This window comes from Hordeum vulgare, chromosome 1H, assembly GCF_904849725.1.
Source record: "Hordeum vulgare subsp. vulgare chromosome 1H, MorexV3_pseudomolecules_assembly, whole genome shotgun sequence".
NCBI classification, from domain to species: domain Eukaryota; kingdom Viridiplantae; phylum Streptophyta; class Magnoliopsida; order Poales; family Poaceae; genus Hordeum; species Hordeum vulgare.
Window position 1 is genome coordinate 347,121,617 of NC_058518.1, and position 17,758 is coordinate 347,139,374.

Here is a 17,758-nt window from a genome sequence, read left to right on the forward strand (position 1 = left end):
TTACCAAATCACATACCTCTTCGGTTTCAGGGTCTGAAACAGGCTGATAAATATCCCTTATGTACTCCTCCGGAGTTATGGTATTGATAATATTGCTTTCAACATTTATGGGAGTACGTGAGATATAATGCTTGATTCTTTGCCCATTTACCACTCTCGAAAAATTACCTTCCGTGTTGTTGATCTTGATGGCACCGGAACGATATACTTCCTCAACAATGTAAGGACCTTCCCATTTAGACAGAAGCTTGCGTGCAAAAAATCTTAAACGAGAATTATATAGCAAGACATAATCACCTACATTGAACTCACATTTCTGTATCCTTTTATCATGCCACCTCTTAACCTTTTCTTTGAACAACTTGGCATTTTCATATGCCTGAGCTCTCCATTCATGAAGCGAGCTAATATCAAATAACCTCTTCTCACCAGCAAGTTTGAAATCGAAGTTGAGCTCTTTGATTGCCCAATAAGCCTTATGCTCTAGCTCAAGAGGTAAATGACATGCTTTGCCGTAAACCATTTTGTACGGAGACATGCCCATGGGATTCTTATAAGTAGTTCTATAAGCCCACAGTGCATCATCGAGCTTCTTAGACCAATTCTTTCTAGACCTATTGACAGTCTTTTGCAGAATTAGTTTAATCTCTCTATTACTTAGCTCTACTTGACCATTGGACTGAGGATGATAGGGAGATGCAACTCTATGGTTGACATCATACTTAGCAAGCGTTTTACAGAAAGCACCATGAATGAAATGTGAACCACCATCAGTCATTAGATATCTAGGGACTCCAAATCTAGGGAAAATAACTTATTTAAGCATCCTAATAGAGGTGTTGTGATCAGCACTACTAGTTGGAATAGCTTCTACCCACTTAGTGACGTAATCAACAAGAACTAGGATATGAGTATACCCGTTGGATTTTGGAAAAGGTCCCATATTATCAACGCCCCAAACATCAAATGGTTCAATGACAAGTGAATAATTCATAGGCATTTCCTGACGTTTGCTAATATTACCTATTCTTTGACATTCGTCACAAGACAAGACAAACTTACGGGCCTCCTTGAAGAGAGTGGGCCAATAGAAACCTGATTGCAATACCTTGTGTGCAGTTCTATCTCCCGTGCGGTGTCCTCTGTAAGCCTCGGAGTGACACTTCTGTAGGATCTTTCCCTGTTCATGTTCAGGTACACAACATCTAGTAACACCATCTACTCCTTCCTTATAAAGGTGAGGATCATCCCAAAAGTAATGTCTCAAATCAAAGAAGAATTCTTTCTTTTGCTGGTATGTGAAACTAGGTGGTATATATTTGGCAACGATATAGTTTGCATAATCAGCATACCATGGTGTACTACGTGAAGTATTGATGACATTCAATTGCTCATCAGGAAAGCTATCATCAATAGGTTGTGGGTCATCAAGAACATTCTCCAACCTAGACAAGTTATCTGCTACGGGGTTATCAACACCCTTCCTATCGACAACATGCAAATCAAATTCTTGTAGGAAAAGAACCCATCTGATAAGTCTAGGTTTAGTGTCTTTCTTTTCCATGAGGTACTTAATAGCAGCGTGATCAGTGTGAATAGTGACATTGGAATCAACTTTGTAAGATCTGAACTTTTCACATGCAAAGACGACTGATAAAAATTCTTTTTCAGTACTAGCATAGTTTCTTTGGGCATTGTCTAGAGTTTTACTAGCATAGTGAATAACATTCAACTTATTATCAACTCTTTGTCCTAGGACAGCGCCAACAGCATAATCACTAGCATCACACATGATTTCAAAAGGTAAGTTCCAATCAGGTGGTTGAACAATAGGTGCAGTTATCAAGGCCTTCTTAAGTATTTCGAAGTCTTCCTCACAATCATCGTCAAAAACAAAAGGAATATCCTTTTGCAAGAGATTGGTAAGTGGCCTAGAAATTTTAGAGAAGTCCTTAATGAACCTTCTATAGAAACCAGCATGACTAAGGAAACTTCTTATACCTTTGATATCTGTGGGGCATGGCATTTTATCGATTGCATAAACCTTAGCCTTATCGACTTCAATACCTCTTTCAGAAATTTTACGTCCTAAGACGATGCCTTCATTAACCATAAAGTGGCACTTCTCCCAATTCAATACAAGATTGGTATCTTCACATCTCTGCAAGACTCAATCAAGGTTCTTGAGACAATCATCAAAAGAAGACCCGTAAATGGAGAAGTCATCCATGAAAACCTCAACAATCTTTTCACAAAAGTCAGAGAATATAGCCATCATACATCTTTGAAAGGTGGCAGGTGCATTACATAAGCCAAAAGGCATACGTCTATAAGCAAAGGTACCGAAAGGGCAGGTGAAAGTGGTTTTCTCCTGATCAGATTGTGCAACTGGTATTTGGGAGAAACCAGAATAACCATCTAGAAAGCAGAAGTATGTGTGTTTAGACAGCCTTTCTAGCATTTGGTCGATAAAAGGCAAAGGGTAATGATCTTTCCTAGTGGCTTTATTCAATTTCCTAAAATCAATCACCATCCTATAGCCAGTAATAATCCTCTGTGGGATCAATTCATCCTTATCATTAGGGACAACGGTAATACCTCCCTTCTTAGGGACGTAATGCAAAGGACTCACCCAATCACTATGAGCAACAGGATAGATAATACCCACTTCCAGGAGCTTTAGTATTTCTTTTCTTACTACCTCTTTCATCTTAGGATTTAATCTCCGTTGATGATCAGCAACTGGTTTGGAATCCGGATCGGTTTTAATCTTTTGCTGGCATAGAGTGGGACTAATGCCCTTAAGATCATCAAGAGTATATCCAATAGCAGCACGGTGCTTCCTCAGAGTTTTTAGTAACTTCTTTTCTTCATGCTCTGAGAAGCTAGTACTAATTATAACAGGATATATCTCTTTTTCATCGAGATAAGCATACTTAAGAGTATCAGGCAACTGTTTAAGCTTGAACACAGGATCACCCTTTGGTGGGGGTGGATCTCCAAGCAGTTCAACACGCAAATTATTCTTAAGGATAGGATATTGTTCAAAGATAACTCTATCTATCTCATCCCTTTCATCCATATGCATATCATTTTCATGCTCAAGCAAGTATTGCTCTAAGGGATCAGTAGGAGGCACGACAATAGAAGCTAGGGCAATAATTTCATCCTTACTAGGCAACTCTTTTTCATGAGGTTGTCTACCAAACTTGGAGAAATTGAACTCATGTGACACACCTTCAAAGCCAACAGTGACAGTTTGCTTCTCACAGTCAATATGAGCATTGACAGTATTGAGGAAGGGTCTGCCAAATATGATGGGACAAAAGCTATCTTGTGTGGTAGCAAGAATGAGAAAATCAGCAGGAATTTTTGTTTTACCACACAAGACTTCAACATCTCTAACAATTCTCAAAGGGCAAATAGTATCTCTATTGGCAAGCTGAATAGTGACCTCAATAGGTTCCATCTCAATAGGTGCAATCTCGTCTTTAATTTCATCATATAAGGATTGAGGTATTGCACTAACACTAGCACCCACGTCACATAATCCATGATAACAATGGTCTCCTATGTTAGCAGAAACAACCAGTGTGCCAACAACAGGCCTATGTTTGTCTCTAGCATGTGGTTTATCAATTCTAGCAGCATCTTCACAGAAGTGAATATCATGGCCATCAACATTGTTGGACATGAGATCTTTGATAATAGCAATGCTAGGTTCAACTCTAATTTTCTCAGGGGGTGTAGGTGTTCTAATGTAGCCCCTACGTATCACAGTTGAAACTTTAGAATGATCCTTTGTCCTAATAGGGAAAGGTGGTTTCTCAATGTAAGCACTCGGAACAATAGGATCATTATAGGCAATGACTTCCTCTTCAACTGGATTGGATATAACTACATTGACTTCTAAGGAGGATGATATTTAAACCACTTCTCTTTAGGGAGATCAATATGAGCAGAAAATGATTCACACAATGAAGCTACTATCTCAAAGTCAAGTCCAAATTTAGCACTAAAATCACAAAAAGTATCTGTTTCAACAAAGGATTTAACGCAATCAAACTTGAAATTCATACCTGACTCCTTACCTTCATCAAACTCCCAATCTTCAGAGTTGCATTTAATTCTTTATAATAAATTCCATTAGAAGTCAATATCTCTCTTCATAAAAGAACCGGTACAAGAAGTGTCAAGCATGGTGCGATCATCATGAGAAAGCCGAGAATAGAAGTTCTGAATGATAATTTCTCTTGAGAGCTCATGGTTGGGGCATGAATATAACATTGATTTAAGTCTCCCCCAAGCTTGAGCGATGCTTTCTTTGTCACAAGGCCAAAAATTATAAATATAATCCGATCACGATGTACTAGATGCATAGGATTAAACTTTTGATGAAATTCCAACCGGTTGTAGTTCCATGATCCAGTATCATCACATAGCCTATACCATGTCAAGGCTTTATCCCTCAAGGATAAGAGAAAGACCTTCTTCTTGACCACATCCTCGGGCAAACCTGCAAGCCTAAATAAACCACAAATTTCATCTACATAGATTAGATGCAAGTCGGGATGTGATGTTCCATCTCCTGTAAAAGGATTATCCAACAGTTTCTCAAGCATACCCGAAGAAAATTCATAGCAAATATTTTCAGTAGGTGCAGCAGGTTGAGGAGCAACTCCTTGTGCTTCCGTTCGAGGTGAAGATACCCCGAACAAGCTCCTCAAAGGATTAGTTTCCATAGTGACAAGTGACAATAAATTTCAGCACACTATATAAATGTTTCCTTACCAAATTCCACTTACCAAAGGCGCTTCACTCCCCGGCAACGGCGCCGAAAAGAGTCTTGATGACACACAAGTATAGGGGATCTATCGTAGTCCTTTCGATAAGTAAGAGTGTCGAACCCAATGAGGAGCAGAAGGATCTGACAAGTGGTTTTTAGCAAGGTAATCTCTGCAAGCACTGAAACTACCGGTAACACATAGTTGTGTGATAAGAAGATTCGCAGCAAGTAGCAAGTAAAAATAGTAACAACGGTGCAGCAAAGTGGCCCAATACCTTTTGTAGCAAGGTACAAGCCTAGACAAACTCTTATAGGAGGTAAAGCACTCCCGAGGACACATGGGAATTTCTGTCAAGCTAGTTTTCATCATGTTCATATGATTCACGTTCGCTACTTTGATAGTTTGATATGTGGGTAGACCGGTGCTTGGGTGCTGCCCTTACTTAGACAAACCTATCACTCATGATTAACCCCTCTCGCAAGCATCTGCAACTACAAAAGAAGAATTAAGACAAAGTCTAACCATAGCATTAAACTAATGGATCCAAATCAGCCCCTTACGAAGCAACGCATAAACTAGGGTTTAAGCTTCTGTCACTCTAGCAACCCATCATCTACTTACTACTTCCCAATGCCTTCCTCTAGGCCCAAATAATGGTGAAGTGTTATGTAGTCGACGTTCACATAACACCACTAGAGGAGAAACAACATACAACGGATCAAAATATCGAATGAATACCAAATTCACATGACTACTTATAGCATGACTTATCCCATGTCCTCAGGAACAAAAGTAACTACTCACAAAGCATAATAATATTCATGACCAGAGAGATATTGAATAGCATCAAGGATATGAACATATAATCTTCCACCGTGTAATCCAACTAGCATCAACTACAAAGAGTAATTAACACTACTAGCAACCTTAGAGGTACCAATCGGAGTCGCGAGATGGAGATTGGTTACAAGAGATGAACTAGGGTTTGGAGATGAGGTGGTGCTAATGAAGATGTTGATGGTGATGAGTCCCCTCCGATGAGAGGAGTGTTGGTGATGACGATGGCGACGATTTCCCCCTCCGGGAGGGAAGTTTCCCCGGCAGGACGACCCTGCCGGAGCTCTAGATTGGTTCTGCTCAAGTTCCGCCTCGTGGCGGCGGCAATTCCTCCCGAAAGACTCCTCTGCATTTTTTATGGAACGAAACCATCCTTATAGCAAAAGAGGGGAGCCAGAGGGCCAACAAGGATCCCACAAGCCCCCTAGGCGCGGCCAGGGGGGTAGGTCGCGCCTAGCAGGCTTGTGGCCTCCTGCTGGCTCCCCTGTGGTACTTCTTCGGCCCAGTATTTTTTATAAATTCCAAAATAAATCCTCGTTGATATTCACGGCTTTTGGAGTTGCGCAGAATAGGTATCTCAAACTTGCTCCTTTTCAGGCCAGAATTCCAACTGCCGGCGTTCTCCCTCTTCATGTAAACCTTGCAAAATAAGAGAGAAAAGGCATAAGTATTGTACTGTGAAGTGTAATAACAGCCCAAAAAGTGATAAATATCAACATGAAAGCATGATGCAAAATGGACGTATCACTGGGCCGCCTCCATCCCGCGTGGGCCGCCGGTCCACTGAAAGCACATATCCTCCCTTGGTGGTTTTGATAATTCATGACAACATACAGTTTCTCTTGGACTAACACTTTTACCTAGTATATTTCAGGTATAAGCCATAGAGAAGTGTTGGCATAAAGAATTGTGAGGAGAAGTCCCTTGATGCAAGGAAAGGAATAGGATTGGCTCAAGCTTCAAGGAAGAAGACTCTACATTTTATATTTATGAGCAAACACTTTCGAGTCCATAGGAAAGCCAATACAATTAAAAGGGGGTGAGTTAATATGAAGAATTGGTTGTTCAAGTGCTTAGAGATAGCCACCAAAAATACTTAGCATTTCTCCCACAAAATTTCTATGTCCAAACCCAAAACAACAAAATCGGTGCCACCAATATTTTCCACTCGGCCCTACCATGAAGGTTGAAGAAGCACTTCATGGCCCGGATTGGGTGAATGCCATACACGAAGAGCTACAAAACTTCGAGCGGATCAAAGATTGGACACTTGTTGAAAATCCCAAGGTCGATCACAACATCATCAGTATAAAATGGGTGTTTAGGAACAAGCAAGATGAAGATGGTCAAGTTGTACACAACAAGGCGCGTCTCGTAGCCCAAGGATACACGTAAGTCAAAGGTATGGACTACGGTGAGACCTATGCCCCTGTCGCTAGACATGAAGCCATTCGAATTTTTCTCGCTTATGCCAATCACCATGATATTAATATTTCTCAAATTAATATCAAAAGTGTTTTTCTAAACGGTGAAATTGAGAAGGAAGTTTATGTTAAACAACCTCCCGACTTTGTGAACCCAAAGAAACCTAATCATGTTTACAAACATCATAAAGCTTTATATGGTCTTAAACAAGCCCCTCACACTTGGTACAAATTCCTAACAAAGTTTATCATTGAAAAGGATTTTGAGATTGGTAAAATTGACGCAACCTTATTCACTAGAGGAGTTAATGGTGAACTATTTGTGTGCCAGATATATGTGGATGATATTATCTTTGGTTCTACAAACCCACATTTTAATGAGAAATTTGGAAGGTTGATGTCCGAGAAGTATGAGATGTCTATGATGTCTGAGCTGAAATTCTTCCTTGGTTTGCAAATCAAACAATCAAGAGAAGGTAAGTTTATCTCTCAAACTAAGTACACCAAGGACTTAATGAAGAAGTTCAACATGCAGTGCAAAGGTATGAAAACTCCCATGCCTACTAGTGGACATGTTGACCTCACTAAGGAGGACAAACTAGTTGATCAAAAGGTTTATCGATCAATGATCGGTTCATTGCTATATTTGTGTGCCTCTCATTCCGATATCATGTTGAGTGTTTGCATGTGTGCCCGATATGAAGCAACACCCAAAGAGTGTCATCTAAAGGTTGTGAAAGGAATTGTGAGATACTTAATACATACACCAAACTTTGGCATATAGTATCCCAAGGGATCTTCTTTTAATCATGTTGCCTATTCCGACTCGGACTATGCCAGAGACAAGGTTGATAGAAAAAACACCTTGGGTACATGTCAATTTCTTGGGAGATCTCTTGTGAATTGGTCATCCAAGAAACAAAATTTGGTATATTTATGTACTACCGAAGCGGAATACATTGTCGTCGGATCATGTTATGCACAATTACTATGGATGACACAAACTCTTAAGGATTATGGCATTCATGTGAAACATGTTCCATTGTTGTGTGACAATGGAAGTGCTATTAAAGTTGCCTATAATACCGTGCAGCATTCTCGAACTAAACACATTCAAGTGTGACATCATTTCATTCATGATCATGTTGGTTAAGGAAATATTAAAATCAAGCATGTTCATACCGACAAACAATTGGCTGATATCTTTACTAAGAAACCCGACAAGAAAGTGTTTTGTCATTTGAGGAGTGAGTTGAAGATCATTGATGCTTCAAACTCGAGCTAGAATCACACGGATGCATGCAAGAGCATGAGCTTCATTGACTATTCCTTGATGCTATTGATTTGATACTATCTTATATCTTAGAAAACTATGCTCCCTTGTATTGCATCTAATATTTTGTAGGTACATGGAAGAACTACATTCCTCAAGATTGCCATCAACTCACATGAAAAACAATCTTGTCATGGCCAAGTATCAACAACCCCTTCTTTGGAGATAAAGGAAGAAGACATAAAAATCATATCCATGACAACTATTTGTTGAATACAATCATTCATGTCATTTGAAAAAAAATGTTCTTCCTTGCATGACTAACCAATGTAGGTGAAAAGTGGACCAAAACAACAAGGGTTGCTCCCAACTCAAGATGATCTTCATCAACATTGAGCATCCACAACAAGTTCACCTACATGCCACGTCATCAACAGCATTCGAAGGTATGTACGCATATCCTTGATAAAGCTTCGATCCAAGTCATGTGGTAAAGAAACTCAAGTGATATGAAGACATTAAAATGCTTAATCGAAAAATGGTAACCCCATTTTGCGCTTAACGATGAGTATGACCTATGATCAAGCATTCTTGCTTGACACCTAAAGTCAATATACTCTAATATAGGTGTCCTAGTCACCGCCCAACATCTAGATGAAGTTTCTTGTATGCTTCATATTTTTGTTGCCTGATTTCTTGGAACCATTCCACTCTCATCTATATGTATGTATATTATTGTAATATGTTTTTCTTTTTCCAATCTGTTGAATGTTTTCTGTCAAATTGATTTGAGTAGTTGATTTTCATAACAACTCGGTCTCACCGATCTGGAAAAGTCGGTATAACCGTTTTCTTCCACAGGATTTCCAACATTCTTGGTTCTACCAACCCACAGTGCCTCGGTGACTCCAAATTTATCACTTTCTATGATCTTTTGTGAAATTTTGAATATTTTCCAAAGGGGGAGAATGTTTTCAGTGATCCTAAGTTTTATTACCTCCTGAGCTTTTATTTATCATTTCCAATTTTTTCCAAAGGGGGTATAATCTTATTTCCCATAATTTGCAAGAAGGATAAAAACTTCTAAGGGGGAGCAAACTTCAATGAAATATAATATAAGAGGACGAAACATCTATCATCCTTAAACAAAAGGGGAGATAAATCAAAGAGCTCTTAGCTATACTTAAGGGGAGAAGAATTTGAGGAACCCATATGAAAGTGAGAAGAATCAAGGATCCCTTACTCTCAATGAACCCTTACCATGTGACCTTTTTGGTAATTAATGCCAAAGGGGGAGAAATATAAAAGCTTCCAATAAGCTTCACTGAAAAGAGGGAGATATATATTTAGGGGGAGAAATACCATTAAGGGCGAGAGATATAAAACATTTTTATTAAAAGGACTTTTTTGCCTACTTTGGATGGAACTTCTCTCACCCTACCTACTCCCAATATCTACATGTTGTGATTGAGGGGGATAGGTAATATTACATGTTCATTCTTAAGGGAGAAAGTTCTAAATATTCTTGGAGACATATCAATCATCAAATCACATTTCTCATATGTTCTCCATATCTTGGTACTATTGAAGTTCTTTGCATCTTTACAAGAGAATACTCTTGTCTTATCTAACATTGATTTTCAAGTGTATTCCTACTGCTAAGATGCTCAAGAACCTCAAGGTAAGTATATGCATCATATCCTTGTTCAAGATGATCTCTTGTCTCTTGCCCATATTGTTTGCAAGAGTGAATCTTGAACATGCAAATCCTTCATTCACAAATGTTTGATGAATATAGAAGGGATTTACATGGCTTGTCTAGTCCCTTATACTATGTGTGTGCTCTTGTAGTCCAAAGCAAACATCCTTTAGAAAGGGATTGCACACATTTAGGGGGAGCTTGTATTAGTCATGTATCTCTTTAAGTTATCATATTCTAATGCATATTTTTATTTGAAGCTTTTATTGTATGTTGTCATGAATTACCAAAAAGGGGTAGATTGAAAGCACATATTCTCCCTTGGTGGTTTTGACAATTAAAGACAACATACATTGTCTATTAGACTAACACTTTTACCTAGTATATTTCAGGTATAGTCCATAGAGAAGTGTTGGCATAAAGGATTGTGAGGAGAAGCCCCTTGATGCAAGGTAATGAATAGGATTGGCTCAAGCTTCAAGCAAGAGGACTCTACATTTTATATTTGTGAGAAATGACTTTTGAGTCCATAGGAAAGCCAATACTATTAAAAGGGGGTGAGGTATTATGATAAATTGGTTGCTTAAGTGCTTAGAGATAGCCACCAAAAATACTTAATGTTTCTCCCACAAAAGTTCTATGTCCAAACCTAAAACAGCAAAATTGGTGGCACCAATATTTTCCACTCGGCCCTACCATGAAGGTTGAAGAAGCACTTCAAGGCCCAGATTAGGTGAATGACATGCACGAAGAGCTACACAACTTAGACAGGAACCAAGCTTGGACACTTGTTGAAAATCCCACGGACGAGCACAACATCATCGGTACCAAATGTGTGTTTAGGAACAAGCAAGAAGACGATGGTCAAGTTGTACGCAACAAGGTGCATCTCGTAGCCCAAGGATACGCGCAAGTCGAAGGTATGGACTACGCTGAGACCTATGCCCCTGTCACTAGACTTGAAGCCATTTGAATTCTTCTCGCTTATGCCAATCACCATGATATTAATATTTAGCAAATTAATATCGAAAGTGCTTTATAAATAGTGAAATTGAGAAGGAAGTTTATGTTAAACAACCTCCCGGCTTTGTGAACCCAAAGAAACCTAATCATGTTTACAAACATCATAAAGCTTTATATGGTCTTAAACAAGCCCCTCGCACTTGGTACAAATGCCTAACAAAGTTTATCATTGAAAAGGGTTTTGAGATTGGTAAAATTGACGCAACCTTATTCACTTAGAGAGTTAATGGTGAATTATTTGTGTGCCAGATATATGTGGATGATATTATCTTTGGTTCTACAAACCCACATTTTAGTGAGAAATTTGGAAGGTTGATGTCCGAGAAGTATGAGATGTCTATGATGTGTGAGCTCAAATTCTTCCTTGGTTTGCAAATCAAACAATCAAGAAAAGGTACGTTTATCGCGCAAACCAAGTACACCTAGGACTTAATCAAGAAGTTCAACATGAAGTGCAAAGGTATGAAAACTCCCATGCCTACTAGTGGACATGTTCACCTCTCTAAGGAGGACAAACTAGTTGATCAAAAGGTTTATCGATCAATGATCGGTTCATTGCTATATTTGTGTGCCTGTCGTCCCGATATCATGTTGAGTGTTTGCATGTGTGCCCGATATGAAGCAACACCCAAAGAGTGTCATCTAAAGGCTGCGAAAGGAATTGTGAGATACTTAATACATACACCAAAATTTGGCATATGGTATCCCAAGGGATCTTCTTTTAATCTTGTTGCCTATTCCGACTATGACTATGCCGGAGACAAGGTTGATAGAAAAAACACCTAGGGTACATGTCAATTTCTTGGGAGATCTCTTGTGAATTGGTCATCCAAGAAACAAAACTCGGTATATTTATCTACTACCGAAGCGGTCTCGCTAAGAATTCAACATGTCCACTAGTTTTGTGTCCAAAGCCAAAACAACAAAATCGGTGCCACCAATATTTTCCAATCGGCCCTACCGATTTTCCACCATACACATACTTTATCAAACCCCAATCTCTCGGTACCACTAACTTCCATATCGGTGCCACCGAGACTAGTGACCAGCTTGCTAGTGTCTCAATTCCAAGAATCGGTATTTCCGAGTTTTGAAATCGATCTCACCGAGATTTGGAAACTGCTCTAGGTCATTGTATAGGTACCATCGAGATTCATATATCAGTCTTGCTGAGAATTCAAACGTTGCCACATTTAGTGCAACTCGGTACCACCGAGATTTAGTTCGGTGTCGCCGAGTTGGGCAATAATGTTGTAATTGCTAGATTTAGGGGGATGCCTATATATACCCCTCCACCTCCTCTCATTCACTCAAGAAGCACTTAGAACACACACACACACACACTTGCGAGATCCATTTTTCTGAGAGAGAGCCACCTACTCATGTGTTGAGATCAAGATTCCAATCCATCCATTTGAAGTTTGATCTGTAGCCTCCCCAAGTTGCTTTCCAAAAAATTAATATCTCCTACCCATGCCAAAATTGTGTGAGAGTGATTGAGTGTTGAGGAGATAATCTTTTGAAGCTATCGTATTTCGGGCTCGGCAAAACCCCAAAGATTCAAACTCAGGGGCGTGTACGAAGATCTCTCACAGACTCGCTTCACGTAGCTTGCTACTCACTGAGAATGGCAAAGAACTCACTCGATGGTGAGGAAGACAGTGAACGCGATAGTTTACCCAGGTTCGGGCCGATGAGAATCGTAATACCCTACTCCTGCTTTGGTGGATTGCCTCTCGTGGAGGTAGGCGTATGAACTAGTACAGTGTTCGAGAGCCTCGGGAGGCTTGGCAGCCTTCGCGTGTTGAAAGTGAGCGAATGAATGGTCCGAATATCTCCCCTCTATGAAGTAATCTATTCTCTATATATAGCGGCAGCCCTGGTCCTCTTCCCTTATCGTTCTGGCGAGCAGAGATTCCACAATGGCCAATTTTGAAGGGGGGCAAGGGAACATGCTCCCCCTTCCCAAAGGTGGTCTTCGCTTGCAAAGTAGCTACCAGCACTGCAGGGACGGGTCCATGGATGACGTCCATCCTGCTGGCGGGCGGTGGAGGCCTTGTTGCACCAGAATGGAAACCTTTGGAAGATACCTTGGGAACCCGCGTATGTCCTTGTCCCCTTTGCACTAAAGGGGAAACTGCACCGTCCTACGGTCCGCAACTCGCCTGTCCTCTCCCGTGTCACCCTTGACTCCAGAGGCCGGGTGTTGCCTCGGAATATCTGCTGCTCCGGAGGGGTCCTGAAGAGGCCCCCTGCGGGTCTTGGTGCTGCTCCTCGTCGCGAGGCTCGGGCCCTCGCGAGGGCCTTGCCCAGAATGGTGCCGAGCCACGTTGTGTTTGGCTGATGAAGTGGGCCAACCTTGGGCCACAGGCAGGAAGGTCTGGGTACCCTCGGTTCCCAGAACGCTGACACTAGCCCCCGGGCCCAAGGCGTGCTCAGGCTGGCTTCTAGGCGAAGCCTTGGGGGCGGCCTGAAGTGCCGCGGGCCCTAAATGCATGTGGTCCAGGCTAGTGCGCGTCACACAGCTGATGTCGGGTTTCCATTGCCTTTGGTATTCACCCAAGTTATCAGGGATCTGACTTGTAGAATCGGTTTATTGTTGCTTTCCCTTCTCCCGCACTCGCTCTTCCTTCTTGGTCTCCAACTCCAATCGTCGCCTCCCAGATCCAGCTCCGCGTCATTCCCTCCTCGATTGCTCCGGCCTCGATAAGCTCAAGCTCCGGTCCCAGCTCCTTCCTACTGAAGAGTTGAACAGGGTCGTGGCGACCTTGGTGGGCGGTGACCCTGGTGACCTACCCAAGGCTCTTGGTCTGCTGTACCGTCTCGACGACCGGGCTGACCTGGTCGCCATGCTTCTTGTCTTCAACGAGGGGGGGGCTCTTCTAGGCCGAGGGCTCTGGTCCGGTGGAGGTGTCATCGGACGACACCTCCGACGGGGAGGACTCAAAGAAGACCGTCAATGACTGCCCGGCGAGTGTGCCTCCCCGTCGCGGTCAACCTTCTATGCGAACTTGAGGATGATGATGTCGCCGGCAAAGCCCCTGTAGTGATCCCCTCACGCTTGACCAGGATCTTTAGAGGACATGCATCGGCCTCGCACGCTACGCGGTATGCGTGCGTGCCTGCCTCTCGGAAGCGCAGGGCCGAGTCGCCCTTGGCGGATCCTGCCTCCACCGGAAGTCTGAGGTGCTGGCTTCGCCCCCCTCCATGGGGGCCGTGCCGGCCCTGCCGTCGTCGGGGCAGAGAGGAAGAGGAGGTGGGTCGATGTCGAACAGTAAGTGACTTGTCCTGGCTTGCCTAGCGCGTCCATCGCCTGCGCATGGCTGATTCCTTTTTGTTTGATGTTCAGGGGCATGGCTATGTTGGGGACGAAGAAGAAGAAGGCGGGCGCCAAGCCGAAGGCGACCCCTCACGCACCGCCGGCCTTCCCCGACACGTCGCCTCCTGCTGATGAAGAAGGGAAGGCTCGTGAGGCGGCCTCTTACGCCGTGGTCGCCAAGCCCCCGGAGCGTCTTGAAGCGGTCGTGGCGACGCCATCGTCTGAGGGACCGGCTCTTGAGGACCCCCAGTCCACTGATGCGCCTGCGCTCGTGACTACCGAGCGGCCTTTGGAGCCCCCTGACCCTCGTAACGCTGCGTCCCTTATGGCACCGCCTGCGACAACACTAGGGGCTACTCAGGGGGAGATCCGGAGAACCCCGGTATACGTCCAGGGCGTCCTGAACAGGGCCTTCGATGCTATGGGTAAGGTCGCGGTCGTGATGGCGGAGGGCGAGAAGGAGGCTAAGGCTGCTCGCGCTGCGCACGAGCAGCCGTTGGTGGAAGCCGAATCCACTCGCGCCGCGCATGAGGAGGCGATGAAGGAAGCCAAATCCGCTCGCGCCGCGCGCGAGGAGGCGATGAAGGGAGCCGCGGCGGCTGCCAAGTGCTGCGAAAAGGTGGGGAAGGAAGCCACCGCTGCCGCCAAGCGTTGCGAAGAGGCGGAGGCTCGCCTGAAGGCCTTCCAAGAAGAACAAGTCAAGCTAGCCGACCAGTTTTGTCTGCAGGAGGAAGAACTCGAGACCCGCAAGACCAACCTCGCCGCCCGGGAAGAAGAGTTGTCCTAGGAGGAAACTCGCCTGGGCATGAAGCGAGCGAGCTTGGACGAGCAGGAAAAGGAGATCACATCGAAGAAGACCCTCCTCGATGCCAAGGAAGGAGCCCTCTCCGCGGGTGAGAAGAAGAAGGCCGCGGAGCTGGTTGGCTTCCCTGGCATTGAGCTCAGGCTTCGCATGGCACTCCACACCCTCTGCCGGGACGGGTTCGACGAGCCTCTGTCCAACCCAGAGGGTGGCTTCATCGTGCTCACTATGGAGCTCACCTTGGCGTTGGAGGACGTCGTCATCCAGGTGGATAAGTTCTTGGATAGTGAGTGTCGCGACCTCTTTTTTGAGGCCGCAACACGCGTCTTCAGTCACCTTCATCTTCGCGAGCCGGGGCTTGACTTCGACTCCATGATCCTGCCGGTCCCCACTAAGGCCCGCGACAACGCTGTGGAGGCGGTGAAGGGCCACGTGGAGGCGTTGGTGAAGAGGTTCACCCGCGTTGCAGTTTCCCCATCTCCGGATGCCGCTGAAGCCGACGGCAGGGAAGACGACACCATCGATGTCGACGACAAGCCCCCTGAGGATGGAGCGATCGGAAGTGGTGGTTCCTCCTGATTTCATCCTCCTGACTTTTCCCTGCAATGCACACCGTGCCTCGTGGAGGTGTCAAACTCATTTGCGTTTTCAAGAACTTGTTAAGGCTTGTAATAACTGGCAGACTGCTTGACTGTTTTCTTCGCCTCGTTTCTTTCATGTTTGTTGTGATGCTCTACGTCGACAGGGCCTCTCCCGTGCATACCTTAGCCGCCATTGACCCGACCGGATACCAGGACGGCCCAAGAGGTGAGGGGCTATGGGTCCAGTTAGGCTCCTGAGTCGCGATGCTCGGGAGTCCCCCTTGACGTGCGAGCAGCCCTCATGAGGGAAACGCGACGAGGATTTTGAAACTTCAGAACACCTTCAGCACTCTGCATCGACAGGGCCTGCCCCGCGCGTACCTCCGCCGCCCTTCGACCGACTGGATACCAGGACGACCCGAGGGGGAAGGGGCTACGAGCACAGTTAGGCCCCTGAGTCGCGATTCTCGGGAGTCCCCCTTGACGTACAAGCGACTCCAGTGTCCCTCCTAAAAAACTGACAATTTGAGACTCCCGAACTCCTTCGGCACTCTGCTTGGGCAAGGCCCGCCCCGCGCGTACCTCCGCCGCTGTTGGACCGCCTGGACGGCCCAAGAGGGAAGGGGCTACGGGCGCAGTTTAGGCTCCTGAGTTGCGATGCTCAGGAGTCCCCTTGACGTACGAGCAACTCAAGTGTTCTTCCTAATAGATTTTAAGTGGCTTGTTGAGCGCCCTAGGCTCTGCGTCGGCAGGGCCCGCCCTGCGCGTACCTCCACTGTCGTTGAACGCACCGGATACCAGGACGTCCCAAGAGGGAAGGGGCTACGGGCACAGTTAGGCTCCTGAGTTGCGATGCTCAGAAGTCCCCCTTGACGTACTAGCAGCTCTGTACCTCCAGTTGTTTGTCCCCACGCTGGGCGTGAGTGTAGCCATTGGTGGACTATGTTGATTTCCTTGCGAGTTGTGGGCATAGTCATTGGTGGACTGTGTTGGTTTCCTTGCCAGCAGTGGGCATAGTCATTGGTGGACTGTGTTGATTTCTTTGCCAGGTGTGGGCATAGTCATTGGTGGACTGTGTTGATCGCCTCCGTCTTCTCCCCAGCGCAGAGTGTACGGCTGCCACTAGGCGTGGGAGGGATCCCTCCACGTCCTCGGCGGCCCGGGCATGTACAACCGTAGCAAGTTATTACGTGAGAGTGTCATAGTCTTCCCCCAACACGGAGCATACGGCATCCACTAGTCGTGGGAGGGACCCTTCTGCGTCCTCGGGGGAGCCCGGGCGTATACAGCCGCAGCTCGTTATTACGTGAGAGTGTCAAGGGGGGTGTATCTGGGAGGTCGTGACGACGCTTCGGCCTTGCGAGCGTCCCTACCCCCGAGGCATAGGCGCCTGATTCCTTTTGTAGTTTGGGTCATTGGGAAACCCTGCTAACTTCTTCTTCTTCGGGAGTGAGGCAGGGTGTCTGCTGCCTCAGGAGGCCTGTGAGGATAAGCTTCGGCCAGAGCCCCCAAGCGGGGGCCGACCACCCATAGATGCAAGCAAGGTAGAATGTTAGGGCTCGAAGTGAATGCGACAGAAATAACTGAAAGATGTGTAAATGAAAATGGCGGCTGGGGAGTGCCCTGAAATTTTTGAGGCCACACGGCCCTGCGGGCACCCTCGGAAAGAGTGAGCCAAAAGGTTACCTCGCAGCAGCCAACAAAAAGTCACGTGGTGGCCATGCCGCTGAAGAGCCGAGGATGCCTTTGCTGCCCGATCTCCTGCTTCCACGAACGCGACCCTCATGGGTCTGTCGTCTCCCGAGGCTCGCGACCTTCGCTCGGTCCGAGTATCTCCTCCTCTTCTTCACCACGCCCCACCAGGCAAGGCATGAGCATGGCCCGCTGGAGCCGTTGGTAGGTAGCAGACGCATTCGCCACCCCGAAGGGCATCAAGGTGTCAGCACCTGGGTAGACCCACCGATGGTTAGCTCATGCGGGTCAGCAGGGGCCTTGAGCCGTGACTCTGTCGAT

The 17,758-nt window shown here is 45.2% G+C and overlaps 1 pseudogene; it reads right to left on the reverse strand.

Annotated features, from left to right (window-relative positions):
* Positions 1 to 12,800: 12,800 nt before the first annotated feature.
* LOC123399092 lies at positions 12,801 to 16,678 on the reverse strand (annotated as a pseudogene).
* Positions 16,679 to 17,758: the final 1,080 nt, after the last annotated feature.